The following is a 21269-nucleotide window of genomic DNA, read 5'->3' on the forward strand; positions in this document are numbered from 1 at the left end:
CGCCCAATCCCCTTGCGACCCAGACTCCCTCGGGGCACGTCATTAGCAGCTCCGCCATCTTGGCTGGGGCGAGTATTTCGCGGACTACAAATCCCGGCATGCAAAGCACTTACTCGGGCTTCCCTGGTGACGCAGTGGTTAAGAATCCACCTGCCAATACAGGGGACACGGGATCGAGCCCTGGTCTGGGAAGATCCCACATGCCACTGAGTAACTAAGCCCGTGTGCCACAACTACTGAGCCTGCGCTCTAGAGCCCACGAGCCAAAACTACTGAGCCCACGCGCCACAACTATTGAAGCCCGCGCACCTAGAGCCCGTGCTCCGCAACAGGAGAGGCCACCGCAATGAAAAGCCCGCGTATCTCAAGAAAGAGCAGCCCCCGCTCGCTGCTTCTGGCCGGGAGGTCTGGAGTCGTAGGTGTTTCAGGGTTCCTACTTGTAAGTAAATGGAATCCTTAATCTTGAAAGTGTAGTGTTTTTCAGATCTAAAGATACTTTCTGCGGGCTTTGTTTTCCTCAGATAAACCCGATGTTATCCAAAGTTTACCTCACTAGGGGAACGACTTGTATTTTCTATCATTGGTTGTGAAGTGTCCTTTCAGAGTCTTTAGAGGTTTTTTTCCTTATATTGATTAGGATTCAGACACTTAATAAACACGCACAGAACACTGACATTAAAGGATCATTATAACCAAAATGTATGAGATTTGTTTTCATCACCGTTTTTAAAAGTAAAAGGAACCTATCATGGTACTGATGCCCCGCAGGGAGGAGAAAATAAAATAAAACCCAACTTGCTTTAGATGGGATTGCCCTCCTTCCCGCTCTTAAAAAGGCTAATTATGCATTATTTGTAATAGCCCCAAACTGGAAACAACCCAAATATCTGTCAACCGGCTAATGCATAAACAAAATGTGGCACATCCATAGATCTAAATAGTACTCAGCAATAAAAATGAAGCGATACGTCCATCCACATGAGTGAATCTCAAAACGATTATGCTGAGTGAAAGAATCAGGACACAAAGAGAATACATGCTGTATGATCTCATTGATATGAAATTCCAGAAAAGGTAAAACCATAGTGAGAGAAAGCAGATCAATGATTGCCAGGGGGCGTCGGGGGTGGGGAGAAGGGATTGACTGCAGAAGGGCTCCAGGGAACTTTTTGGAATTATAAAAAATGCTCTTTATCATGATTGTGGTGGTGGTTGCATGACTGCAGACATTTGTGTAAACTCATTGAATTGTACACTTAAAATTGGCAAATATTATTTTATGTAAATTATATTTTATTGAAATTCAGCCCCTCAGATTAAAAGAAATGCAAAACTTGAAAAATATTGCTCAGCAAAAGCCCCAGGGGGCTCCTCAGGAGAATGGAATGGAATCTGTCTCCTTCTCCAAACCCAAGAAAAATCTTTTTCCGTGGAGGAGCTGGTTAGTAGTGATCTTGAAGAGACAGCTGGCAGTGGAAGTCTTTACAAGAGGAAGAAATCTTTCTCCAAAAAGGAACCAATTAGTGACCCTAAAGAGGCAGGAAACAAGTGTCCCCAAGAAAAAGAGGAAATTCTCTTGTAAATGTCAAGTATTCTGATTTGGGTTTTTTTAATGTTTTATTATACTTTGTTAAAAAGGAAAAATTGTACATTTTAGAATGTTTTTATGAGTAAATTTAATGTACTGAAAATGTAAAAAAAAGAAAAGAAAAAGAGGAAATTCTCTTCCAAGGAGGAGCCACTCAGCAGTGGACCTGAAGAGGCTGCTGCCAGCAAGAGCAGCAGCTTCAAGAAAAAGAAAAAGCTCCAAAAGCTGTCCCAGGGTGATTAGAATTGACATTTCCCTGGTGAGGCATAACTTGCAGAGATATTTCCCAACCCAAGCCTATATCTCAATAAAAAGAAAAATATTGCTCTAAATGATAGAGCGTTTGTATTTCATCAAATTAAGATACCATCGAATCTAAAACCATTATTTTATATACAAAGAAAGAAAAAATGCTGCCAATTGAACTATGACACACTATCAATTTTAAGATGTATCTTGATTTCAGAGGTGTTAAAATGTGAAAAAAAGTGTTAGTATCAATTGAGCATAGTATATCTCTATTATGTGCAATTAAGGAAAAAGGAGGTGAAATGGGAGAGAAGGGCAAATGATAAGCCAGAGAGAGACACAGACATCCCCAGCAGGCAGGAACCAAGTTAAGGATGCAATAGAAACCCAAGGCAGAAAGCTGGCTCAGGGCCAAGGACCCATTTTTGCTGACGTCTGGAATATATTATCCAGACTCCGTTCTTAAACTGTCTCACTTCTGTTGCCAAGCATATGCTTGTGTTCCTAATTCCTGTTGCCAAGGCTATTTCCCTGTATTTGGGATCTGTTTACTCACTCTTGCCTCCAGCACCTGCCCACTCGTACAAGCCTAGCTTAAGTATCTATCTGCCTCTGAACTCCTACTTAGCTTTGCATTTACATCTTGGTGTATGCCTGTTTTGGAGTGCTTGCTAGCTTTAAACAACTGCTGTATTTCAGTCGTCAGAGTTGGGTGTTCCAGGGCTCAGTCCTTAGACCCCTTTTCTATCTACGCTCACTCCTCTGTTAGTCTCATCTGTTCTTGTGGATTTTCTCTCTTCGCTGACTACTCCAAAATTTATATCACCAGTCCATACATCTCCTCTGAATTCCAGACATATATCCAACTGCCTAATTTGACATCTCCACTTAGATGTCTAACACATTCAGATTCTCTGAACATGTCCAAAACTGAACACCTGATCACTCCCCACAACGCCTGTATTAGTTTCCTATGACTGCTGCAACAAATTACCACAAATTTTGGGGGTTAAAATAACACAAATTTATTATCTTACAGTTCTGTAGGTTAAAAGTCCAACAGAGGTCTCACTGGACTAAAACTGAGGTGATGGCAGGACTGAGTTGCTCCCTGGAGGCTCTAGGAGAGACTCTAGTTCCTTGTCTTTTCCAGATTCTTGAGGTTGCTCATATTCCTCAGCTTGTGGCCCTTCCCTCCATCTTCAAAGCCAATAATATAGCATCTCTCGGGACTTCCCTGGTGGTCAAGTGGCTAAGACTCCGTGCTCCTAATGTAGGGGGCCTGGGTTCGATCCCTGGTTGGGGAATTAGATCCCACATGCAGCAACTAAAGATCCTGCATGCTGCAACTAAGACCCATCATAGCCAAATAAATAAATAAAAATAGCATCTCTCTCGGACCATCTTCATCTATGTCTCTTTCACTCTCTCTTCTGCTTCCCCCTTCCACTTTTAAGGACCCCTGTGACTACGTTGTGCCCACCTGGATAATCCAGGATACTCTCCTTATGTTAAAGTCAGCTGATTAGCAACCTTAATTCCCATTGCCATATAATGTAACATAGTCACAGGTTCTGGGGATTAGGGTGTAGACAATTTAAGGGGGCATTATTTTGCCTACCACACACTGTAAAGTTTCTTTTTTTTTTTTTTAAGGGAATTTCATTTCCATTTATTTATTTATTTATTTTTGGCTGCGTTGGGTCTTAGTTGCTGCGCGCGGGCTTTCTTTAGTTGCAGCAAGTGGAGGCTACTCTTCCTTGCGGTGCGCGGGCTTCTCATTGCATTGGCTTCTCTTGTTGCAGAGCACGGGCTTTAGGTGCGTGGGCTTCAGTAGTTGTGGCACGTGGGCTCAGTAGTTGTGGCGCACAGGCTTAGTTGCTCTGCAGCATGTGGGATCGCCCTGGACCAGGGCTCAAACCCATGTCCGCTGCGTTGGGAGGCGGATTCTTTTTTTTTTTTTAACTGCTTCTGAAGCATTTGTTTGCAAATGCAGGTTATATATATATATTTCTCAACATCTTTATTGGAGTACAATTTTTTTTTACATCTTTATTGGAGTATAATTGCTTTACAATGGTGTGTTAGTTTCTGCTTTATAACAAAGTGAACCAGTTATACATATACATATGTTCCCATATCTCTTCCCTCTTGCATCTCCCTCCCTCCCACCCTCCCTATCCCACCCCTCCAGGCGGTCACAAAGAACCAAGCTGATCTCCCTGTGCTATGCGGCTGCTTCCCACTAGCTATCTACCTTACGTTTGGTAGTGTATATATGTCCGTGCCTCTCTCTCGCTTTGTCACAGCTTACCCTTCCCCCTCCCCATATCCTCAAGTCCATTCTCTAGTAGGTCTGTGTCTTTATTCCTGTCTTACCCCTAGGTTCTTCATGACATTATTTTTTCTTAAATTCCATATATATGTGTTAGCATACGGTATTTGTCTTTCTCTTTCTGACTTACTTCACTCTGTATGACAGACTCTAGGTCTATCCACCTCATTACAAATAGCTCAATTTCGTTATTTTTTATGGCTGAGTAATATTCCATTGTATATATGTGCCACATCTTCTTTATCCATTCATCCGATGATGGGCGCTTAGGTTGTTTCCATCTCCGGGCTATTGTAAATAGAGCTGCAATGAACATTTTGGTACATGACTCTTTTTGAATTATGGTCTTTTCGGGGTATATGCCCAGTAGTGGGATTGCTGGGTCATATGGTAGTTCTATTTGTAGTTTTTTAAGGAACCTCCATACTGTTCTCCATAGTGGCTGTACCAATTCACATTCCCACCAGGAGTGCAAGAGTGTTCCCTTTTCTGCACACCCTCTCTAGCATTTATTGTTTCTAGATTTTTTGATGATGGCCATTCTGACTGTTGTGAGATGATGTGAGATGATATCTCATTGTAGTTTTGATTTGCATTTTCACAATCCAAGAACATGGTATATCTCTCCATCTATTTGTATCATTTTTAATTTCTTTCATCAGTGTCTTATAATTTTCTGTATACAGGTCTTTTGTCTCCTTAGGTAGGTTTATTCCTAGATATTTTATTCTTTTTGTTGCAATGGTAAATGGGAGTGTTTTCTTGGTTTCACTTTCAGATTTTTCATCATTAGTGTATAGGAATGCCAGAGATTTCTGTGCATTAATTTTGTATCCTGATACTTTACCAAGTTCATTGATTAGCTCTAGTAGTTTTCTGGTAGCATCTTTAGGATTCTCTATGTATAGTATCATGTCATCTGCAAACAGTGACAGCTTTACTTCTTCTTTTCCAATTTGGATTCCTTTTATTTCCTTTTATTCTCTGATTGCTGTGGCTAAAACTTCCAAAACTATGTTGAATAAGAGTGGTGAGAGTGGGCAACCTTGTCTTGTTCCTGATCTTAGTGGAAATGCTTTCAGTTTTTCACCATTGAGGACGATGTTGGCTGTGGGTTTGTCATATATGGCCTTTATTATGTTGAGGAAAGTTCCCTCTATGCCTACTTTCTGCAGGGTTTTTATCACAAATGGGTGTTGAATTTTGTGAAAAGCTTTCTCTGCATCTATTGAGATGATCATATGGTTTTTCTCCTTCAATTTGTTAATATGGTGTATCACGTTGATAGATTTGCGTATATTGAAGAATCCTTCCATTCCTGGAATAAACCCCACTTGATCATGGTGTATGATCCTTTTAATATGCTGTTGGATTCTGTTTGCTAGTATTTTGTTGAGGATTTTTGCATCTATGTTTATCAGTGATATTGGCCTGTAGTTTTTTTGTTGTTGTTGTAAAGCTGGTTTGGTGGTGCTGAACTCTCTCAGCTTTTGCTTGTCTGTAAAGGTTTTAATTTCTCCATCAAATCTGAATGAGATCCTTGCTGGGTAGAGTAATTTTGGTTGCAGGTTTTCCTCCTTCATCACTTTAAATATGTCCTGCCAGTCCCTTCTGCCTTGCACAGTCTCTGCTGAAAGATCAGCTGTTAACCTTATGGGGATTCCCTTGTGTGTTATTTGTTGTTTTTCCCTTGCTGCTTTTATTATGTTTTCTTTGTATTTAATTTTTGATAGTTTGATTAATATGTGTCTTGGTGTATTTCTCCTTGGATTTATCCTGTATGGGACTCTCTGTGCTTCCTGGGCTTGATTAACTATTTCCTTTCCCATATTAGGGAAGTTTTCAACTATAATCTCTTCAAATATTTTCTCAGTCCCTTTCTTTTTCTCTTCTTCTGGAACCCCTATAATTCGAATGTTGGTGCGTTTGTTGTCCCAGAGGTCTCTGAGACTGTCCTCAGTTCTTTTCATTCTTTTTTCTTTATTCTGCTCTGCAGTAGTTATTTCCACTATTTTATCTTCCAGGTCACTTATCCGTTCTTCTGCCTCAGTTATTCTGCTATTGATCCCATCTAGAGTATTTTTCATTTCATTTATTGTGTTGTTCATCGTTTATTGTTTCATCTTTAGTTCTTCTAGGTCCTTGTTAAATGTTTCTTGCATTTTGTCTATTCTATTTCCAAGATTTTGGATCATCTTTACTATCATTATTCTCAATTCTTTTTCAGGTAGACTGCCTGTTTCCTCTTCATTTGTTAGGTCTGGTGGGTTTTTATCTTGCTCCTTCATGCTGTGTGTTTTTCTGTCTTCTCATTTTGCTTAACTTACTGTGTTTGTGGTCTCCTTTTTGCAGGCTGCAGGTTCGTAGTTCCCGTTGTTTTTGGTGTCTGTCCCCAGTGGCTAAGGTTGGTTCAGTGGGTTGTGTAGGCTTCCTGGTGGAGGGGACTAGTGCCTGTGCTCTGGTGGATGAGGCTGGATCTTGTCTTTCTGGTGGGCAGGTCCATGTCTGGTGGTGTGTTTTGGGGTGTCTGTGAACTTATGATTTTAGGCAGCGTCTCTGCTAATGGGTGGGGTTGTGTTCCTGTCTTGCTAGTTGTTTGGCATGGGGTCCAGCACTGTAGCTTGCTGGTCATTTAGTGAAGTTGGGTGCTGGCGTTGAGATGGAGATCTCTGGGAGATTTTCGCCGTTTGATATTATGTGGAGCTGGGAGGTCTCTTGTGGACCAGTGTTCTGAAGTTGGCTCTCCCACCTCAGAGGCACAGCAGTGACTCCTGGCTGCAGCACCAAGAGCCTTTCATCCACATGGCTCAGAATAAAAGGAAGAAAAAGTATAAAGAATTATAAGTAGAAAGAAAGAAAGAAACGAAGGAAGAAAGAAAGAAAGAAAGAAGGAAAAAAGGGATGAAGGAAAGAAGGAAAGAAAGAAAAAGGAGGGAGGGAGGGAGGGACAGAGGGATGGAGGGAGGAAGGAAGGAAGGAAGGAAGGAGGGAAGGAAGGAAAAAAGAAAGAAAGACGATAAAGTAAATTAAAATAAAGTAAAATATAAAGTTATTAAAATAAAAAATAATTATTAAGAAAAAAAATTTTAAAAAAACGGACAGATAGAATCCTAGGACAAATGGTGGAAGCAAAGCTATACAGACAAAATCTCACACAGAAGCATACACATACACACTCACAAAAAGAGGAAAAGGGGAAAAAATCATAGTTCTTGCTCTCGAAGCCCACCTCCTCAATTTGGGATGACTCGTTGTCTATTCATGTATTCCACAGATGCAGGTACATCAAGTTGATTGTGAAGCTTTAATCCACTGCTTCTGAGGCTGCTGGGAGAGATTTCCCTTTCTCTTCTTTGTTCGCTCTGGTCCTGGGGTTCAGCTTTGGATTTGGCCCCGCCTCTGTGTGTAGGTCGCCTGAGGGCATCCGTTCTTCGCTCAGACAGGACGGGGTTAAAGGAGCAGCTGATTCGGGGGCTCTGACTCACTCAGACCGGGGGGAGGGAGGGGCACGGAGTGCGGGGCGAGCCTGCGGCAGCAGAGGCCAGCATGATGGTGTGCCGTTGCACCAGCCTGAGGCCTGCCGTGTGTCCTCCTGGGGAAGTTGTCCCTGGATCCCGGGACCCTGGCAGTGGCGGGCTGCACAGGCTCCCCGGAAGGGGGGTGTGGATAGTGACCTGTGCTCGCACACAGGCTTCTTGGTGGCGGCAGCAGCAGCCTTAGCGTCTCCCGCCCGTCTCTGGGGTCCGCGCTTTTAGCCGCGGCTCACGCCCGTCTCTGGAGCTCCTTTAAGCAGCGCTCTTAATCCCCTCTTCCAGGTACGTGGGGAGTTTCTTGCCTTTTGGGAGGTCTGAGGTCTTCTGCCAGCATTCAGTAGGTGTTCTGTAGGAGATGTTCCACGTGTAGATGTATTTCTGGTGTATCTGTGGAGAGGAAGGTGATCTCCGCGTCTTACTCTTCTGCCATCTTCCCTGGAGTATATCGAGGCAGATTCTTAACCACTAAGCCACCAGGGAAGCCCTGTGAAGTTTCTTTTTAATTAAAATTTTAAAGTACAACACGTACAGATAAGTGCACAAATAATAAACATATAGCTTGATGAATTTTCACAGAGTGAATACACTCATGTAACTAGCACAAGAAGTAGAACATTGCCAGCATTCCAGATGCTCTGTTGGCATTCCTGCTCAGTCACTTCCCCCACCAAGAATACCACCATCCTAACTTCTAACACGATTGATTAGTTTTGCTTGTTTTAAACTTTATGTAAATCGAATCACACAGCATGTATTCTTTTATGCCGAGCTTCTTTCTCTCAACTTTTATTTATTTATTTATTTAGGCTGCACCATGCAGCTTGTGGGATCTCAGTTCTCTGACCAGGGATTGAATCCGGGCCATGGCAGTGAAAGCCCAGAACCCTAACCACTAGACCGTCAGGGAACTCCCTCTCTCAACTTTTATGACTATGAGATTCATTTATATTGTCGTATGTAGCTTTGAATTGTCCATTCTCGTTGCTGTATAATATTCCATTGAATGAATCTACCACACTTTATTTATCTATTCCAATATTTGGGGTGCTGCTCTGAACATTCTAGTATGTGTTGTTTGGTGATCATATGTATGCATTTACGTTGGATACATACCTAGGAGTGAAATTGCTGGATCCCAGAGTAAGCATATGCTCCACTTTATTAGACACTGCCAAAGAGTTTTCCAAGAGGTTGTACCAATTTACACTCTTATCAACAGTGTGTGAGAGTCCCAATTGCTTCACACCCTTCCCAACACTTGCTAATGTCTGGTGGGTGTGTAGTGGTTGCTCATTGTAGTTTTACTTTGCATTTTTCTGATGATTAGTGCAGTAGAGCACCTTTTCATATGTTTATTTTTTACTGTATGCCTTTTTAACCTTTTGGTTATTGCACCATGTTAATATATTATTTATTCCAAAGCAAAATTAAAAAAACAAAACCAAGGTGCGGAGGTGTTACGGCTCCTTTTCACCAGTTAAGGGGGCGAGTAAAGGAGAGACAGAGAGAGAGAGAGAGAGAGAGAAACTCTCTTCAAAGTTCCTTACATCATTGATTCTCAGCATTTGATTGTACACTCCAAGATCCTTCTTCCCGCTTCCCAAGTTGGCAATATCATGGTTGGGACTCCACCGTAGAAAAGCAGAAAGAAAATGTTTATACATACACAGAGAAAAACCCTTACTTTAAAAATTCTTCCCTTGAGCAGACTGCTTTTTATAAGTTGTATTGCCCCTTTTGTATTAACTCCTTTCACAAATAAAATTCCTTGTGGGAATCACGTGGGACTGCCCGATGTTCAGCTCCACCCAGCATAATGGGCAATATAACACTAACACCCAATTTCAAGATCAAAGTGCCTTTCATTTAAATGCTGTTGTGTTTGTTGTTGTTTTTAATTAATTTTTGATCCAGAGCAGCTCTGAAATTACCCAAATCCCAAGCAGACATGAGAAAAGGAGTTGGATAATTTGTAAAGTACAAAAAAAAAAAAAATCCACTTAAGTGCCTGCTGATTCTAAAGTTATCTGTAAAGGAAAGGATAATAGTTTACTTTATATATTAGCCAAGTTAAAGATATGTTTGAGAACTTTGGACTCCAATGTAAAAAGGAGGATTACACAGTATAATTATTTAAAGTACCTTCCCATTGGTCAAGGATTATAATAAAAGATGTTAACCAGCTATACCCCATGTGTACTGATGACATAAAACAAGAGGTAATGGGAGATATGACATAAGCAATTCAGTTTCATGGGAAACAAAGGTGAATTTCTCAATTAAAAAATTTTTTTTTCAGTTTAAAATTGGTGTCTGAGGCTTGGAGGAGTGACATTAGATTCTGAGTGAGAATACCACACTTATGTGAACTTGTAAGTAAATAAAATACGGTTTAAAATCCTGAAAATGTATAATTTTCTCGGGTGAATAAATTTACAAGATATAAAAGTCAAACAAAAATTACAAGTTAATCATATTCTCTAATATGGACTTAGAAAGAGCCTATGTACTGAGAGTGAGATTATGTTTAGACAAAAGACTTACGGACTCACAACAACAGAAACAATCGTGAAAAAAGCTCAGTTTTACCCTGTGCTGGGCACATTAGGTGTAATAACTTGTTTAGCCCTCACACCAGCCCTATGAGGTGGCTGCTATTGCCTTCACTGTTTTGCAGTGGGTGAAATTAAGACATATTTTGGTGACTCAAATCCAAAATTACATGGTTAGTAAGTAATACAGCTGATTCATGAACCCAAATTACATCTCCAAGGCTGCTAGTTTAAAAAAAAAACAAACCTAGAAAAAATTAGTTATCTTTTATCTTAAAAATACTGGTAAATTCTCAGATGCAACAGTAATGTTAATAAAACGATGTTTATATTATAAAAATATGAAGAGATTTTGTCAAATATTAAACAAGTACAGTAACACATTCTATAGATAGAGAAGTAAAGGAGGACAATTAGAAAGGGAAATAATGAACTTACAGAAATTCAGGTTCGAGGGATTTGGAGCTATAAAAAACCCCAAAGGGGAAAAAGACATCAAAGACGAATATATAAGAAAACAAAAAAGTTATGACCAGAAGTGTTTCTTCTCTATGTATGGTAAACAGCTACTAAGCAGAAACTTCTAAGGCTAAGGGGGAAAATGGTTCAAAATTAATACTTTCCTAATTTCAAGTAGGGCAATGTTCCAAAGACAAAAGAAAGCTTCCAATGTTAAAAGATCTCATAGTGTTACTGAACCAAACTTGTGTCCACTCACCCTATGCAGTCAAGCCAATCTACTGACACTGGATTGTGGTGAAGGAAAGTACAGTGTTTATTATAAGGTGCCCAACATAGGGTCAAGCAAGGAGAATAGCCAGCTCATGCTTATAAGACCCAAAGTCCCTGATGGCTTTCAGGGAAGGGTTTTTAAAGACAGTGTGAGGGAGTGTGATCAGCTCATGCACAATTCTGATTGGTTGATGGTGAGGTAACAGAGTGATGTTTTGGGAATCTCAATCATCAACCTGCTGGTTCCAGCCAGTCTGGGGTCTCAGTGCTGGTGGTCAGCATGCAGTTAACTTTTTCCAATTGGTGGCGGTTTTAGTATCTGCAAAACAACTCAAGGATGTAGCTCAGGATATTATCTCTAGCCATTGAGGAGAAACTAAAGGTCCTTGACTTTGTTTTATGGATAAACTATTATTATGTTGTCTTGCTTGACTACTTTCCTTTGTTTCTGCATTTTCTCACTTCTCTAATTAAATTTACCCTAGGGAAGGCCTAGGAGGCTAAAGCTTTTCTGCAAACAGATGCGAGGGACATGGAGCGGTCTGTCCCAGGTAAGGCCCCTCGGGGTTCTGCTTGGTTTCAGTAGTTCATGTTTTCTCTTTATAGACATTAGAAATCCTTTGCCTTTTGGTTGTTTCAAATACTTTAAACCGTGGTTCAGCTAATCATATGAGTAATGAATAATAGTGAGTTTAAAAATGATGGGCTTCCCTGGTGGCGCAGTCGTTGAGAATCTGCCTGCCAATGCAGGGGACATGGGTTCGAGCCCTGGTCTGGGAGGATCCCACATGCCGCAGAGCAACTAAGCCCATGAGCCACAGCTACTGAGCCTGCGCGTCTGGAGCCTGTGCTCCGCAACAAGAGAGGCTGCGACAGTGAGAGGCCCATGCACAGCGATGAAGAGTGGCCCCCGCTCGCCGCAACTAGAGAAAGCCCACGCACAGAAACGAAGACCCAACACAGCCAAATAAAAAAAAAAATGAAATCACTGGCCTCTTGTCTTCTAAAATGGCCCACACTCTGTGGAGTGTTTCTCCCAGGGTCATTCTTGCCTTTTGAGACGAACCGCATTCTGTCTATGGAATGTGTTTCTCTCTAAATAAATCCACTTCTTCCCTAAAAAAAAATGATACCATCTAGAGTCACCAGCTAAGAACAGGGTATTCAAAATAGCAAAGATTTATCTTGGGAGTTCCCTAGTGGCCTAGTGGTTAGGATTCCAGGCTTTCACTGCCGTGGCCTGGGTTCAGTCCCTGGTCGGGGAACTGAGATCTCAAAAGCTGTGCAGCACGGCCAAAAAAGAAAAAAGAAAAGATTTATCTTGATGATGTTAACATAAATAATTTTAGATTAGTTTCTGCCACAATTTTAAAAAGTTATTTGGATTTCTTTTCCTAAATATTAAAACAGAAGATTGCTTGCCTAATTAATTCCCCAAATTCTTCCCCTATTCCACTCAGTTTCACATAGAAACAAAGGAAGTAATTATCTATTGAACTTTATTGAAGATGAGCGTTGAGTTCTCTTATAGCCACTGCCACCCACAAACACGCATGTGTGGGCACACAAGTAGAGTCAGAAAGTATCTGAGAGGGAAAATGTACAATACAATTATTTGTCTCTTCTGTCCACTCTCAATTAAAAGAGAAAAATAGACATGGAATATTGGATGAAGAAAAAAGTTTTTTGGACCTAAGATATTCTGTTCATTTATGTGCTTTGTTTTTTTTGTTGTTGTTAGTAATTTTTTATTTTTTTAATATGTGCTTTGTTATAGATTACTTTCCTCTTTACTAATTAAAAAAAAAGCTGGAGAATATTTAAGACCTTGTTAGCTAAATAAGAAACCTTAACCATCTTGAAGGCAAATTTCCAAGTAAGAGTAAATTTGACTATGCTTTTCTCTTTGTCATAAGCCATAGGGGTCCTTTCTATTGTGCCTCCCTGACATTTAGTATAAGGAATTAAGGACTCATAATATTTTGCTAAAGAACCTGTCTTTACCCACCCTGTGTTAGGCATGTATTAGCTCCAATAGCTTGTAAAACATGTTTTGGAGAATTTCATGATGTCATAAATATGTCTATTGTAGAAAATAGTTCCAGCTCACAAATTGTATATGTTATTAATCACTCAAGTCATGGCAGACTGATAAACCACAAGTAAATAACAGTAGTGCTTCTAATAGGATTTATTCACAATGCCACATCTTGTTCTTGCATATACTTCCCCTTATCCCATTTAGTTTTATTTCTTTCATTTAATCCTAAGTCGGTGTTAACATTATTATGACTATGTAAATGTTGTTCCTAGCTGAGACATATAATATACCATTATTATGCTTCCTTTCATATATGACATTTTGTTTTTCCTGGAGTTATTAATTACTTTGGTTATTTTATTTTAATTTTTTGGCCACGCCCTGCGGCTTGTGGGATCCTAGCTCCCCAACCAGGGTTGAACCCGCACCCTCAGCAGTGAAAGCGCGGAATCCCAACCGCTGGACTGCCAGGGAATTCCTATTTTGGTTATTTAGTTAGTTTGACTGATTTGTTTCCTCGTATTACCTATTACTAATTTTTCTGCCAAACCCCTCCAGAGATGTAAAGCCATACTCCATAAGGTCAAACAAATCAGGTAATCTAGTTTTTGTTTTTGTTTTCTATTTGGAGACATATTTCCCCCTGAAGGTAGAAGTCATTCATCTACCCTTCTACTCCTGTAAGGATTGATTGATCTTTAGGCCTGCTACACAGATGTTTTCCTGGGACTTCACTTTGCCTTTCTTGGATTCCCCTGTCTGCTGGATGTCATTCTGTTTTTGACTATTTGGGTTGTTTCCAATTTTTGGCTATTATGTACTTTTTTTTGGGGGGGGGGTATGCGGGCCTCTCACTGTTGTGGCCTCTCCCATTGCGGAGCACAGGCTCCGGATGCGCAGGCTCACTGGCCCAGCCGCTCCGCGGCATGTGGGATCTTCCCGGACCGGGGCACGAACTCGCATCCCCTGCATCGGCAGGCAGACTCTCAACCACTACGCCACCAGGGAAGCCCCTATTATGTACATTTTTGTACATGATTCTTCACATAAGGATTTCTGTTGAGTGTATACCTAAGAGTGGAATTGCTGGGTCATAGGTTGTGCATATGGTGAACTTGTGAAATTGGATGGAAAAAATTCCCGTCTTTATTTTCACTAACCATTAAATGAAATTTAGCATTTCCCTCAATTATGAATGTAGACAACAAACCATAGCAATATTAGCAGTACTTGTGAGTTTGACTAATAGAAATCATAGATCTTTTCCTAGCACATTACAGTTGTTGCACATAACATGAAATACTGTTTTTGCTGATGTCTTCAGTTCCTGAACTTTTCTGGGTTTCTGCAGCACAAACTGGCTTATTTCCTGTTGGCTTTCCCCATGCGTGTACTTAGTCTCATAATTCCTCCATTCAGCTAAGCAAGTTTTATGTCCTTGTGGGTCCATATCTTTTATCCATTATCATTTTAGTGGGATTTCAGAGTGTTGTGGAGATGAAAACATGTTTCCAAAGTGTTCTATATGGCTTTAAATTTAAATCAGATCTGTAGTTATATATCTTTTTTCCAATATTATTTATGTATACCTTTAATCTTTTTAATAGGTCAATATAATTTTTTAAAATTATATTTATTTGTTTTTTAAAATTTATTTTTGGCTGAGTTGGGTCTTTGTTACGGCACTCGGGATCTTTTGTTGCAGTGCATGGGCTTCTCTCTAGTTGTGGCACGCGGGCTTGGTAGTTGCAGCACACGGGCTTAGTTGCCCTGTGGCATGTGGGATCTTAGTTCCCAGACCAGGGATCGAACCTGCATCCCCTGCATTGGGAGGTGGATTCTTAACCTCTGGACCACCAGGGAAGTCCCAGCAGGTCAATCTTGATAGAGGTATGTCTGTTATGTTAGTCTTTTCAAAGAACCAGCTTTTGGTTTTGTTGATGATCTCCACTTTTTGGGGGTGTTTGTTTTATTAATTTTGCTCTTTATTATTATTTTTTCCCTCTATCTTAGGGATGTTCTGCTCTTTCTCTAGCTTCATGAATTGAATGCTTTATGCATTAATTTGGAATATTTTTAGAGGTGCACTTAACACTAAATTTTCTTCATGATTCCATTTTAGATGCCTCTCCTATGTTTTTTATATGTGTTTTATTGTTATTCAGTTTTAACTTTTTCATGATTTTCATTAGGATGTTCTCATTAACTCGTTGGCTATTTAGGGTTGTGTTTTTAGTTTTTAGATGTATGTTTTTGCTGTCTTTTTAGTATTGATTTAAAATTTCAACATGCATGTTTAATTTTTAATGAGTTTAGAGTTGATAGATGGAGTTTCCAGTGCTTTAACTCCAGTCCTTCCAATCACACCATCCACTTTTCTGTTATGGTTGTAAGGTATTTGGGTTTCTTTTTGGGGGGGGGCTTCATTTTTTTAACCTCCCCTTTTTATATTAACAGTTAGTACATATTTAGATTTTACAAAGTCTTTACTCACCATTTCTTTTTGCTTTGTTCTCCTTTTTTGGGTTCAATTTCCTTCTTGCAAAAATCTTCATTTTAATAGTTATGTCAGTGAGGGTCTGCAAATAAATAGTAAATGCCCACAAGCTTTATATATCTAAAAATGCTTTTATTTCTCTTTCATTCTCAAATGAAAATTTAGCTGGATACATTTAACCAAGTACCTCACCTTTGCTCCAATGTCACATTCTTAATGAGGTGACCCTGACAAACCTTTAATAACTTTCAAACCATTTCCTGCCCCAGGCAGTATCAATTCCCTTACTTGTTTTTGCCTATTACATAATTCATCTATTTGTTTATTGTTTATTTCCTATCTCTCCCCACTAGAATGTCAATTCTATGAGGGCATGGATTTCTGTCTATTTCATTCACTATGTATCCCAAGCCTTTAGAAAAATACCTGGCAAGCAGAAGGTGCAGAGTTTTTAAAAAATAAATTCTTTGCACTTGCTGAGTTTGTTGAATGAATATAGAATTCCTGATTGACTTATTTTCTTCAGCACTTTGAAGATATTATTTTATCACCTTATTCTATCATCTCTGGTATCTTTTTTTTTTTGAGAAGTCTGTAGTTATTCTTCTTTTGTTACTTTTTGGGTACTCTACCTCTCTTATCTTTTAAGATTTTCTCTCTGTTTTTGATGCTCTGCAATTTTACTACAACATGTCAGATGTGGATTTGTTATTATTTATCTTGCTAAGTACTTAAGGTTGCTCCTTTACCTTGAAGATTTACTTTATTTCTAAAAATTTCTCAATTGTTATCTCTTCAAATATTGTCTGTTTCCCATTCTCTCCTTCTTGACTCCCTATTAGATGTGTGTTAGAATGTCTCATTCCCCCTACCATGTAACCAGGTTTTCCTTTTCTTTTTCATTGTTTTGCTGTGTTGGGTTCCAGGTCATTTCTTCATATGTGTATTCCAATTCAGTGATTCTTTCCTTGGCTGTGTCTAGTCCATAATTTTTAAACTTTGTTTAAAATTTAATGACATTTTTCTAGTTGTTACAACCAGGAGAGTGCTACTGGCATCTAGTGAGTAGAAAACAGATATGCTGATAAAATTTCTATTTGTATATTTTTCAAATCCATCTTTTTTAATGCTTTAACATGTTTGTTTTATGGTTCTTATTCCTTCCTTTTTCCAAAAGCTCTTTGGGATTGCTCTATTATCTCTAGTTCCTTAGATGTAAATTATCCCATTTGTTGCCTATTGTGACTCCTCCCTCAAGGCAGTTAATTTCCTGATATGGTCTGTAATCTTAGCTGTAAGCCCTTCTTCATTGGGCTTGCTCTCTGTAGAAGTCCCATGTACCTGTGTATGACAATGTCCTTACAGAGAAAGTTTGTGTTTGCCTTTACTGGGTCCCTTCATTCCCACCAGTTCAGATCTGTTTTACTGTTGTTTTTGTTGTTACTATTGTTTGTTTCTCAGTTTGAGGGACCCTGCACTTTGCAGGTGTGAAAAATTTAAACCCTACTCCCAAGCATCTCTGGGCCTGATGCATCCTTGATGTTGCACCCACTTTTGCATTTGTTTACTCTTGTGCAAACTACCTCATGCCTCCTGGGATTCTGTTTCGCTCTTCTGCTTCAATCCAGTCTTGTCTGCTTTGGGTATTCCCAACTCAATTATTTAGGATTAAGTTTAACACTGTTTTAAACAAGATAAAAGTTTATTTCTTTCTGCTATAAATGAAGTCAGAAGGCATGAAGTCCAAGGTGGGTATGGTGGCTTGATGTTCATGAGGGACACAGGCATGTTCTCTATTATTGCTCTACCATCCTTAGCATGAGGCTTCTGCTTCATAGTCCAAAATAGCTGCTTGAAAACAAAAAACAAAAAAACCTAAAAACAAAAACCCAAACAAAAAACCCCCCAAAATAGCTGCTTGAGCTCCAGCCACTTCATCTGCATTCTAGCCAAAAGGAAGGAGGAAGGCACAAACAGCATGCCCCCCTCTTTTAAAGGACACATACCACTTTCACTTACATCACTTGGCTAGGACTTAGCAAGGGAAGTTGGGAAATGTTTTTACTAGGCAGACATCAGGGCTTCTTTTATTCAAGACAAAAGGAGAGAAAGGATAATGGGGGATAATTAACAGTTTCTATCACACTTATTAAATTATAAACCACCCTAGAATTAGGATTCTGCTTTATACCTTTTATGAAATTCAGTGCTCACAAGGAGCTCAATAAAAATCTCTTAATAATGATGATTAATCCTTTTAGCAAACATTTATTCAGCACCTATTTTTTTCTTTTACCTTTTTTTCATTCAGCATCTATTCTATGCCAGGAACTGTGTTAGGCACTGGAGCTACAAAAAATGAAATTAACACGGGAAACAAAGACTTTACCCAAGAAGTATTGCTTTAAAGCAGGTATTTGAACCATTAACAAAAGTTGTCAGGCAGAGGAGGAGGGGGAAGATATTCCAGGCAAAGGAAATAGTTTATGCAAATTATCAGAGGTATGAAACAGCATGTCATGTTGGGAAATGCTGGCTGTGTGGTATACCTAGACCAGCGGTCTCAACCATTGGCTATTTTTCTAGAAACAGGTGCTAACTTCTCTGCCACCGCGACTTAGTTCCCACCACCCCCAAATTAGGACCCACAATCTGACAAGTTTGATTTTGTTTTATTATCATTAGATAATGTTTATAAAATGCTAGTCACGTGTGTCTCAATAAATAGTAGCAGTTGTATGCTGCAGAGAAGTCAAGGTAAATACTAAAAAATGTAATTTGGAACTGGGTCGTACCTTAGAAAGGTATAAACCTTTTGCTAAGGCTGAGTGACCTTAGCAAAAGTCATTACAGTGGAGTGCTGAATTTTTTTTAAAGCCCTTTATTTTTTATTTTTTTGGTCATGCCACACGGCTTGTGGGATCTTAGTTCCCCCAACCAGGGATCAAACCCAGGCCACGGGAGTGAAAGAGCCGAGTCTTAACCACTGGACCTCCAGGTAATTCCCTGGAGTGCTGAATTTATCAGGATAGGTTAGGCTATGTTGCAACTACAGACAATACCAGAAATTTCAATGGTGTAAGATAAGAGTCTCTTTCTCCTTCATCCAAAGTCTGCAGCAGGTCCAGACAACTCCTCAAAACAGCTGCCTTTCTTTTTATGGCTGAGTAATATTCCATTGTATATATGTGCCACATCTTCTGTCATACAGAGTGAAGTAAGCCAGAAAGAGAAAGACAAATACCGTATGCTAACACATATATATGGAATTTAAGAAAAAATAATGTCATGAAGAACCTAGGGGTAAGACAGGAATAAAGACACAGACCTACTAGAGAATGGACTTGAGGATATGGGGAGGGGGAAGGGTAAGCTGTGACAAAGCGAGAGAGAGGCACGGACATATATACACTACCAAACGTAAGGTAGATAGCTAGTGGGAAGCAGCCGCATAGCACAGGGAGATCAGCTTGGTTCTTTGTGACCGCCTGGAGGGGTGGGATAGGGAGGGTGGGAGGGAGGGAGACACAAGAGGGAAGAGATATGGGAACATATGTATATGTATAACTGATTCACTTTGTTACAAAGCAGAAACTAACACACCATTGTAAAGCAATTATACCCCAATAAAGATGTTAAAAAAAAAACAAAAAACAGCTGCCTTCCCTGGCTTGACTAAGCAATTGAATATGCTTTGATATGTTAACTTCACCATCTCAACCTGAGGCTTCCAAGTTCACTTGAGCAGAGGAAGAGAGAAACTGGAGAATCACATAGAGGCTTTGTGCACGTATTGCTTCTGCTCACATTTCCTTGGTTAGATCTAGTCATGTGGCACTGTGTGATACAAGAGTATTGGGAAGTGTAGTCTCCCTATGCCCCATAAGGAAGGGAAACAAGATATTGGTCAGCATTAATAATGTCCCTGAGAAATGGTAAAGCCCAAAGAGGGCTTTTTTGGTGAGCTAAAGAGGAAGTGGGAGGAGAGATTGCATTCTTGTAGACAGCATGAGGAGCTCCATGGACCCACTCCCCAGTGAAACTGGTGAAGATTATTAAAAAGCAACAACCATTTACAGTCTCTGGAAATAATCCTAAGAGTATACACCAAATGAAGAAAATATCTATTCAAGAATATCTACTAGGATTCCAGAAGAACAGCAAGAGCCTGTGGTATTTGAACCAGGACTGTTCTCTCCCTTCCTTTCCCAGCTCAGTGAGATGGACGCTCCATTCCAGATGGGTGTAGCCAAGAATACAGGGCTCCCCCTCTATGCAGCTCCCATAGAGGACTATCTTCCCAGAAGGGGTAGGACATCACCATTTTTCATCCTGCCTCCAGCTAGCTACCTGTTGCTGAGGCTAAGTTCTGGGGTAATGTGGCTGAAAGGTCGGGGTCCCTTCTTTCACCCAGCCCCCTCTGGTGGGACAGAAGCTCTACCTTGAGCATGGTTGGGCTGAAAATACTGGGACCCTGATTACCGTTGCCCAGGCTGGTATGGTGGTTCCACACTGGCAGAGGCAAGCTGAGAAGACCTGAGGCTACCGCCCCACCTCTACTTAGCACTTAAGTCCTAAAGTGGGGATGTTGCTCAAAGAGAAGCAACCTCGCCCCTCAATCCCATAGTCTTGGCTTGGAGATTTTTCTTTGGGGGAGAAGGTTACAAAACAGTCCATAATCTCTTCCCAAAGGAACTGACTTCATCAGCAACACAGAATAGGAAGTTCGAGCTTAAGGGTATTCTCAAAAACAGTGGAGGTAGTGGCCTTTGGGAGGAGTTTGGTAGGTTCAGTGGAGATATATAAACTAAACTGTAGGCCACCTCATCTACAAGAGAGAACTGGGTAAGGAGATGGCTGGGAGGAGCCCTCCTAGGCTCAGAACAACTCTCAAACATTGATCTCAGGAACTGTTCCTCCAAAGGAGCTCTAGGGACTTCCCTGGCTGTCCAGTGGTTAAGACTCCGTGTTTCCAGTGCAGGGGGTGTGGGTTTAATACCTGGTCAGGGATCTAAGATCCCACATGAAGCATGGCCAAAAAACAAAAACAAACAAAAAACAAAGGAGGGGCTTCCTTGGTGGCGCAGTGGTTGAGAGTCCGCCTGCCGATGCAGGGGACACGGGTTCGTGTCCCGGTCCGAGAAGATCCCACATGCCGCAGAGCGGCTAGGCCCGTGAGCCATGGTCGCTGAGCCTGCGCGTCCGGAGCCTGTGCTCCGCAAGGGGAGAGGCCACAGCAGTGACAGGCCCACGTACCGCAAAAAAAACAAAGGAGCTCTAATTTGTATGCTGCAGAGAAGTAAGGTAAATACTGAAAAATGTAATTTGGACAGTAGAGCAATTTATGCCCCAGGGTGTTGTTGAAGACAATAGAACAATCATTTTGCAAACAGAGTTTAACAGCTGGGCACTGTCAGGAAAAGAGACAAAGAAAAACCTGTCAAAACCACTGTCATCTTGGGAGACTAAGGGTTCACCCAAGGCCGCACCCCTTGAGGACCAACATCAGAGGATTAACACTGGGGGGTGGGGGGACAGCAGGGATAGACTTCAGTAATGATCCAGCCATTCACTAAGCAAGTAACAATAATAAGCCCAGAGTGGTGGCTGGGGGGCCTCCACCCATAGTTAGTATATTACCTAAAACATTCAGTTTCCAAAGAAAATATATTATGGGATATACAAAGAAACAGGAAAGTATTACCCATACACTATAGGGTGGTGGGGAGAAGCAGGTAGCAA

The 21269-nt window shown here is 40.5% G+C and overlaps 1 long non-coding RNA gene across 1 annotated transcript; it reads left to right on the forward strand.

Moving 5' to 3' along the window:
* Positions 1–310: 310 nt before the first annotated feature.
* LOC113611015 (uncharacterized) lies at positions 311–11541 on the forward strand. The gene is made up of 2 exons (XR_003429322.1): positions 311–439; positions 11475–11541. It is a non-coding gene; the product is annotated as an uncharacterized LOC113611015 (long non-coding RNA).
* Positions 11542–21269: the final 9728 nt, after the last annotated feature.

Source organism: Aethalodelphis obliquidens, unplaced genomic scaffold (assembly GCF_003676395.1).
Source record: "Aethalodelphis obliquidens isolate GAN/ISIS:26980383/991018 unplaced genomic scaffold, ASM367639v1 scaffold66, whole genome shotgun sequence".
In the NCBI taxonomy this organism is placed as follows: Eukaryota; Metazoa; Chordata; class Mammalia; order Artiodactyla; family Delphinidae; genus Aethalodelphis; species Aethalodelphis obliquidens.